The 8,408-nt window shown below is 41.5% G+C and overlaps 1 long non-coding RNA gene across 1 annotated transcript; it reads right to left on the bottom strand.

Moving 5' to 3' along the window:
- Nucleotides 1–986: 986 nt before the first annotated feature.
- On the bottom strand, nucleotides 987–7,768 carry LOC310885297. The gene is made up of 3 exons (XR_014574686.1): nucleotides 6,878–7,768; nucleotides 4,784–4,876; nucleotides 987–3,963 (listed from the first exon to the last, which is right to left on the bottom strand). It is a non-coding gene; the product is annotated as an uncharacterized lncRNA (long non-coding RNA).
- Nucleotides 7,769–8,408: the final 640 nt, after the last annotated feature.

Below are 8,408 nucleotides of genomic sequence, written 5' to 3'. Positions count from 1 at the left end.
TGGCATGGCCTCTGCCAGCAGATGTGGAGGGGGAAAAAAATATCCCCCAAACCTGCTGGTGCTGGTGCTGCTGCTGCTGTGCTCCGAGATGAATGACGCTAGCACTGAAATTACAGGCGAGCAGTCAGAGAGGTATGATAAGATGTTTCCTCCAGTGGTAAGGTCCCCATTGCATCGGCTGCTTCCATTTCTTCATTTCCTCTGCTCTGGTCTGATGGTGTATTCTGCTTTCGGTCTTATCTGGCAACCTTCAGGTCTGCAGAGCAGCTTTCGTTTTAATTACATTTATCTGCGCCTAGTTTCAAACCATGGCTGAGGTCGCCTCACGTCTGTGCCTGGTGGAGCCTAGGTCCTCGTTCACAGAAAAGGGCCTGAAGTGTAATACTGCAGCTTCTCACCCCGTTAACTGCTTCTGAAGCTCATGGGGTCACAGGTGAGGCCTGGAGGTGACAAGCACTTGAGTTCTTCACTCCTAAGATCTCTAAGGGATGTTTTCAGCCTCCAGCATGGGATGGACCCACATCGGGCTTTGCTGAGAGCTCAGGTTTCTTAGGCCGCTGTTCCAAATTCAGCTGAAACTGGACATAAAGACACACAGCTGCTGTGTAGGAGTCATCTGATGGGAGAGCCTAACAGATAGGGGAATACAGAGCATTAAAAAATCAAATCATCTTGTGCAAGTGTTTGCTTTCTCCGAGTTGTTCCTCCTCAGCACACTTCCCTAGGCTGCGCTCCCGCTGCTAGGCCAGAAGAGAGCAGGCCACCTAAGCCCACACTGACTCACACTTTCACCTCACATTGGCAAAGACCACGGAAAGCCAAGCCAGACACACTTCTTGCACAAAGTCCAACCACTTCCAGCTAGATTTTTTTCCTGCTTTTCCAGTCTTTCATGAATTCTTTCCATTCTTCAGATTCAGTTGCTTAGGACTCATCTCATTGCTTGCGGTTCTGATGTCACTGTAACTCCCTGGAGGTGCAAGTCGTTTGCATTGCTGGTGGTGTAAAGGTGTTTGGATCTTCAGGACTTGGTGCGGTGCTTAGTTTGATCCCTCCTCTGCCTTCCTAAAAGAGCCACACCATCTCTTGGTGGTGGATGAGGAATCTCAGAAGTGTTTTGGGCCAACACTGGGTGCATGGCTTTCCAGAGAGGAAGGGGTGGAAGGCAGCCTTGGGTTTTGTTCTCTGGCTTGTAATATGCAATCACAGCACGGCTGCAGCCAAAACACAACCACAGAACTCTGCTTGGGTTTCCTCTGTGGAGCAGAGGTCTCTCAGATACACTGGGAAAGGCCACCAGATGCTTTGGAGATGATGACCAACACATCTTTCACTGACCAACTGAACTTTCACTCAACGTGCTGTTAGGGAGAGGAGCAGAGATGGGGGCTGTGGTCTCCTTAGGAGCCCTGGGGAGTTCAGAGGTGCTCTGCAAAGTGCTTCTCAGGATGACTTCGAGGTTGGGGTTGGTGTCTCCAGGCACACACAGCCTGTCCATCAGCTCCAGCCCGCACTGGATCGGGCCCAGGATGCATCATCGCAGGTGCGATGTGCAGTGTGAGTCTTTGTGTATGGGGCCGTGTTACCAAGTAAGCTTTCTTTTGAGAACAGAACTGGTTGTGCAGCGAAATCGTAGGCTTACAGGGAGGGGCAATATAAGCTGGTTATTTTTTTTTTAAAACTGGACACCCCCACCCTTTTCCTCTTGAGTTTAATTTTTACAATGGTCTGTCAGGTTTGTTGCCAAATATCAGTTCATCACTTTTTTTTTTTTTTTTTTGGTGAAACCTTTGCAGCTGGGGACTTTCCATGGGACAGTTTGTTTGGAAAGAGTGATGTAAATTGTAAGTTACGTCTTAATATGTCTTAAAATATCTGAGCCTGGGAAAACATGTCATTTTACTAAAGATAATGCAGATGCTCAGAAGCTCAGCAGGTATCTGGTGAAAACTCACACCAGCAATGAAAGTCATGGTTATTTTTAAAACTGCTTGTTAAAAGGTATCGATGATCCTAAAAATGACATCATTAAATTTATGCATGAGATAATTTTTTTTTCTTTTTAACTTCCTACTGGTAATATGACCATATAAAAGAATAATTGAGTAGAAATAAATGACAAGTAAAACCTTTTAAATGAGATTTCAATAAGCAACTGGTAAATTTGCTACATTTCTTTCAATTTATTACTCAAATACAGAAGAAAACACAGTCTGTAATCAAAAACCAACTTAGTGAGCAAAACATTCTTTTGTTCAATCTGTTGCTTTTTAGGAGAGTGACAACGTTGAGAGATTTGGGGTTTGTTGTCCCAGATGATCCCACTGCTTTTCTGAATATTTCCCAGCAAAAACAGACGAGATGTTAAAACAAATTCATAATGTAAATTCCTATAATTCAGTGAAAGTTCATCAGAAATCTTGGTTAAATGACTTCTAACCAAATTAATGTTCTCTAGTTTTAAAGGAAATGGCATAAGGGATGTGTATATTTTTGTACATATTTGTTTACTCTAGACTTATTATGCAATAAAAGTAAAAACATAGTTTGCGTCTTGAAGGAATTCATGGGATTTTTACACATAGAGGATATTTAAAATGATTTATTGTTATTATTTAGAACCTCCTCAAGGGAAATGGGCCATCATCTAACTGACACTTACCTAATTTGAACAAAAGTCTCTACTGTCTTTACCACAAATTCCCTACTGAAATGCAACTGCTTGTGAGATGTAATATTCACAAGTATTTCATAGTTCATTGCCCCAGACCTTTTAAATTCTGTAGATATGCAAGTGGAAGAAAACTTAAACCACAGAATTTTCTAGACCAACATTTTAAAACCAGGTTGTCAAATTAGGCTTTTAAATCTATATTTAGACACTCGAGTTTGAAAGTATTTCAAAGCTGCTGAGCACCTCTGCTTTCCATTGACACAGAAAAATTCTTGACACTTCTCTGAATGAGATCACATTTCTCAGAAAGCCTAAGTATGGCTGTATGCACCCAGTTTTGACTCATTTGCCTGAAAATTTCATGGTAAAACTGAGTCTCCAACACAGAGACTGTAAATAATTACTGAAGTGAACTGCAATGCTATGGGGTCTTGTGAAACAAATGCATGGTAGTTGTGATCCGTTATAGAGGAATGAAGGTTTACCAAGGAATTTGACCAAAAAAAAATGTGCCGAAAACATCTCCAGGAAAGGTAACTGACAGTAATATTGGAGAATTATATTCATTTATTCTTTAGTGTGCCAGTAACATAGGCGGTTGGCATAAAGTCTTCACAAATCATAGCAGAAGACAGGGAACACTGGAGCACCACTCCCCATCCTGATCTGAATTCAGCTGGGACTCAGCAAAGAACAGAGCTCGTACTAGGGTGAGGAAAAAAACCCTTTGGGGGTCTTTGGGGTGGAAACCTTATTTCAGTTGAAGGCACCGCTCCACCATTTCAAACTTTCTGGTGGTCTCACTCCAGAGGCACTGAAAATTCCCTCATTGCTTGCAGCTCTCCATGCAGTGCCTGCTGGTACCATCCCTAGAACAAGGAATTAAAACCCAGTCGCTGAGATAGGGACACCGGTACAACTCCAAGCAGTTCTTCTCTTTTCTTTTGCAAGTGCAAACAACTGCCCAAGATGAACACTACTGGGGTGGTGATTTTTCCCACAGGCACCTGGCCACTGTTGAAATATCCTGAGACCACCAAGCACAGACCAATGGATCATCTAGACATGACAATATGCTTTTGTTACCACCAGCTTTCTCCTAAAAGCCACAGCTCGTAGCACTGGTACAGCTGGGTGTGCTTTGAGTTCAGCCCCTGGAGCTGATACCATTTGTCCCAAGTCTCAGATCCATGGGGACTTGTCAGATTTCCATTCCTCCTGCCAGGAGGAAGCACTAAGAGCAGTCCAGATGCTCCGCGGTTGTTTTGAACTCAGAAGTGCACCAGCAACTGTGAGAATAAACAGTAACACAAAAGGTAAATTCCAGGATATTTTAGGTCAGGTTTTCCAGTCGTGGTGTTTCAGCCTTCCATGCTTTGTGGAACACATTGTAGGATGTGAAATCACTTGCATCTCCTGTAAGCCTTGTACACACAGCATGAGGCTCATCCCCCAGAGATCCCCCATAGTTTTCATTGTGGCCAACAATCTTATTGCAACAGAAAGTTGCTACACATCCTGTAGTCCACAATGTATTGACATCCTGTTGCTAAAGAGATTTAAAAATGATGAATAACAACTTCTGAGTCAGTTAAAGTAATCAGACCTCAGACCAGAGTACCAGCTTTTTACTGTATTGTATTGTATTATAGTATAGTATAGTATAATATAGTATAGTATAGTATAGTATACTATAGTATAGTACTTATTTTATTTTTTTGCTAATTAAATGAATGTCATTTTTAAATGAGCTTCAGACTTTGCTGCAATAGCTAACTGGCTGTCAGGTCTTGGGCAAACCCTAGATGTGATACCTCACACAGAGCTTTAGATGTGTGCTGTGTCGCCGTCTATATATGACCCAGTCACCCATGACTCCCTTTGCAGTCAGCAGGGAGAAATAGACACTTTTAGGTTGCAATTCATGTAATTTGTTTTAGATGTCTGCTTCCACGGGAGGTGAATCGCATCCCAGGAGTGCTGGCATCTCCCCTTAGTTATAGGGAGAGCCCAGGGTGACTCAAAACCTAATCAGAGGGAAAATTTTGATCAGACTGATCCCAGTCCTGTTGTCTGTGCCTCTTTTTCGTATCTGTAAAATGGGTTTACCTGGGTCAATGTGGTCACTCGGTGGATGTCCAAGTTCCTCGAATGCAAGCCGTTACTTGTAAATGGCAGCTGTTGTTTTTCTCTGTGAAGGACCTGGGGAGTTCAGAAGTGATGAAATGCAATGTGGGATGTAATGCGTTACATACAGTTAGGCATTCGTCAATTTGTGGTAGTGCTTAAAAAGTCAGAAGAATGAAAAATGAAACTGTAGGAGCCCACATCTAAGAGATTCCAGTGGTATTTGAACTCTGGTTTCCATTGTAATCATTCCAAATAGGCTTCAAGAGAGATTTAGGAAGCCCCACTTTTTATTCTTAAACATGCAATAAACATATTCTCAGGTTTCCCCAGAGAACCTGGCCAGGGGTGTTTAGCTGCCTTTGCACTTGTAGAGCATCAGAGATGGAAATGAAGACCAAAGATTGGGCATTGGTCTATTTGCAGTTCACTAATGATAATTTAATTCCTGCAGTGTTTTCCAGAAGTTCCTGGGATCTACTTAAACAACTTAAAGCCTTTCTTCCTATGGAGTAAGACACGTTGAGGCTCGATAACACTATTTATATTGGCCAAATTTCTCTGTCACGCTAACAGATGTAAATTCAGGTTATTACAGGTAAATCCACCCCCCATCTCAATCAGGAACCTGTCCAGCTGCAAAGCAATCACTACGTCACAAGGTTTTGAAACATTCCCTCCTGATACTGACTTAGTTTAGGTAGGGGAGGAAATCTTGACCTTTTTCTGCTCCCAGCAAAAATACACCTAGTCATGACACTGGAAAGGTAAAGTGAGTACAGGCTAACTCAGTGCAGAGCAGAATGTGGATGTGAAGTGCTGACTTCAGACTAAAACGATGACAAATCATTAAAAAAGGTTTAACAGATATTTCTTATAGAGTGCCCCCCCAAAAAAAAGAAAAGAAAAGAAAAGAAAAGAAAAGAAAAGAAAAGAAAAGAAAAGAAAAGAAAAGAAAAGAAAAGAAAAGAAAAGAAAAGAAAAGAAAAGAAAAAAGAAAAGAAAAGAAAAGAAAAGAAAAGAAAAGAAAAGAAAAGAAAAAGACATTGAGAGATTGCTGCTTTCAGTCACTCCCCAGGAATTTCCCTTCATGCGGCATTAAATTCATGACTAAGACTTCTTTTCTGACCAGTCTGTGCTGTAATGGAGTAAATGAAAACAATCTTGACTGCGTGGAGCAATAATTGTTTGCACCACTATTATTTATTTTTTTCCCCAGAACATTACGATTATCAGATTATGACTGGAAAAAAATCATGTAAGTAAAAAAAAATAGCACAACTATACATACTCCCCAAATATCCCCAGGCTCAGAATTGCTAACTGCTCCTGCTGAGTTGTTGGAATGGGCATGAAAAACACTCCCACACCTACAGTGTGATTGGACTGCTAATGGCAATACCATTGCTGTTGCTCGAGGAATTTTGTTTTCTTCCAGAGCTTGCTTTTAAAGCTTAGGGCCTCAGGAGCCTGAGGTCCTCTTCTCCAGCCCTACACAACAGCAAGAATGGGTCTCCATGTTCTGTTTGCTATAGTTTATCTACTCTTACCTCCATTTCAGAAAGTACCTTTGAACACTTTTCTGCAGCAGAATAGCTCACGTTATTGATGATCTAGAACTGATCTTCCAAGAGAAATCTTTATCTTTAGGTTCCAGTAGTGTTTGAAGACTGCATCTAAGGTTTTCATCTGAAGGCTTTGCTGTATGAGACAGTCTACAAACATGGACTAAACAGGCATAACTAGTAAAAGTAGTTAAAAATATCATTTTTTTTTAGAGGTCAAACATAGCAAATAGATCCATTGTAGATGGGACCTGAACTTTTAGCCCCAAAAGGAAGAAGATATAAAATATAAGATATAAGCATAACTTGAGAGGAGATCTAAAGTAAGAAAGCCAGCTTGTGTTTGATCATACTCTAAAAAATAGAAATGCGTGAAGGAATATAAAGTTGGGTAAGATGGATAAAATGATTTTAAATGATTTAATGAATGACAAGAAATCTTTGCTTTGTATTTGTCAGGGTGAGAGTAAATTGCAGTAATGGAAGCACAAAGATAATGAGAGCATCATACCTGTGTGGGTAGTTAGGAGGGGCCATATCGTGAATGTGTGTAACACAGAATCTGCAAAATGACGTACAGCCTGGATGGAAAAACTCAGAAAGTCTGAAGCCGAAGACAGCACTATGGGAAAACTCTGATGTCTTCCAGGCTTTCAGGTCACCCTGACCTCAGCTTTTTTACAGCCTCAAAAATGTCCATTTCCTTTAATGGAATAAAAGCCTTTTATGGCTTTTGGCCGCAGTCCTGAGCTGGTGGGGAGAGGGATCGTAGCACTTGTTTGTCTGCAGAACCGCAGAGCAGGGTAGCTGGGTGGCTTGCGCTCATCACTGTGCATTGGGTACCATGCTGTACTCTGCTAGGTATGCTCAGGACATCTCTTTGTGTGCTTGTTCATTGGCCTGCTCATCTGTAAAGGGTGGCCGATTAGGAGTCTTTATTTTTTATTTTTATTTTTTGCAGGTTTTTGAGATTTGCTGATGCAAAACGCAGGTTCCACATTGATGTGTGTTGTCCTCCTCCTGCTCCTGTCATGCTGCTGTCTCAGGAGGCTACAGCCTAGAGAGCACCCTACAGGCATCCCCCTTCTTCCCTGCAGGCTCTAGCAAGTGGTATCAGACCACAAAATATAAGCAGCCTTTTACACAGGTCTAAGCTCTCTTATCTAAACTAAATGGCATCCTAATATGTGGAAATTAACAACATGTGTGTTCCATGATAATGCTTACTCAGCCATTCCCAGTATGTTTTTCTAATCCGGGTTCACTAAAGGGACAAATATATCTTGTTTTATTCTCACAGCCTATGTTCTGAACAATGTACCTATCTGATGATCAGATAGGTACATGATACAGATCAGCAGTGGCACAGGCCATAATTGAGAAGAGAAAGTTCAGAGGAAAGCCTGAGCTGTGGCGTGCTCCACAAAATCTGTGAGAAGACATCTTGTTTGCCATATTCCAGTGTATATACTGAATATTGCTTAAATGAGGAGGTCTGCAACCAGTTGCTACAATAAATACCAATTCAGAGCCAGGGCTACAATATAGGATGAATTTCCTTCATTAATAGGCTTCCTCCGATGCTTGTACCAATCCCTTTAACAGGACTGTTGCAAGGAGAAAGTCTTGCCATTAGGGAGAAGTCCCCAACTCTTCCTCTTTTGCTGCCTCTTTTGTTTTCAGTCTTGAATAATAGGTCATACATTTGGTAACCACTTTGTGGAAAGACATGATACCCAATGCCTACTTAGGTGGTCAGATTCCTGTGTGCTCTTCTATCACTGATGAATTTAACTCATTTTAAATGTCTACTCCTATAAAAGTTAGACCATCGACCAGGTGATGGTGATAAATGATATGATAAAGAAATACAGCTGCTAAATACAGATCCTGCACTACCTGGAGCTCCGGTTCCTTCGAACACAGACACTGTCCCTGGATAAAGAGCTAGAAAACCAGGCACTTTCTGAGCATTTCAGCCACTCACTTTTTCCCCTGACACTAAAAAGTTTGTTGCACAATACTAAATATTAGAATTTTCA

This window comes from Anser anser (genome assembly GCF_964211835.1).
Source record: "Anser anser genome assembly, chromosome: 1".
Classification (NCBI taxonomy): domain Eukaryota; kingdom Metazoa; phylum Chordata; class Aves; order Anseriformes; family Anatidae; genus Anser; species Anser anser.
Note: the sequence above shows the minus strand (reverse complement) of the source record. Positions and strands in the feature narration are given on the sequence as shown.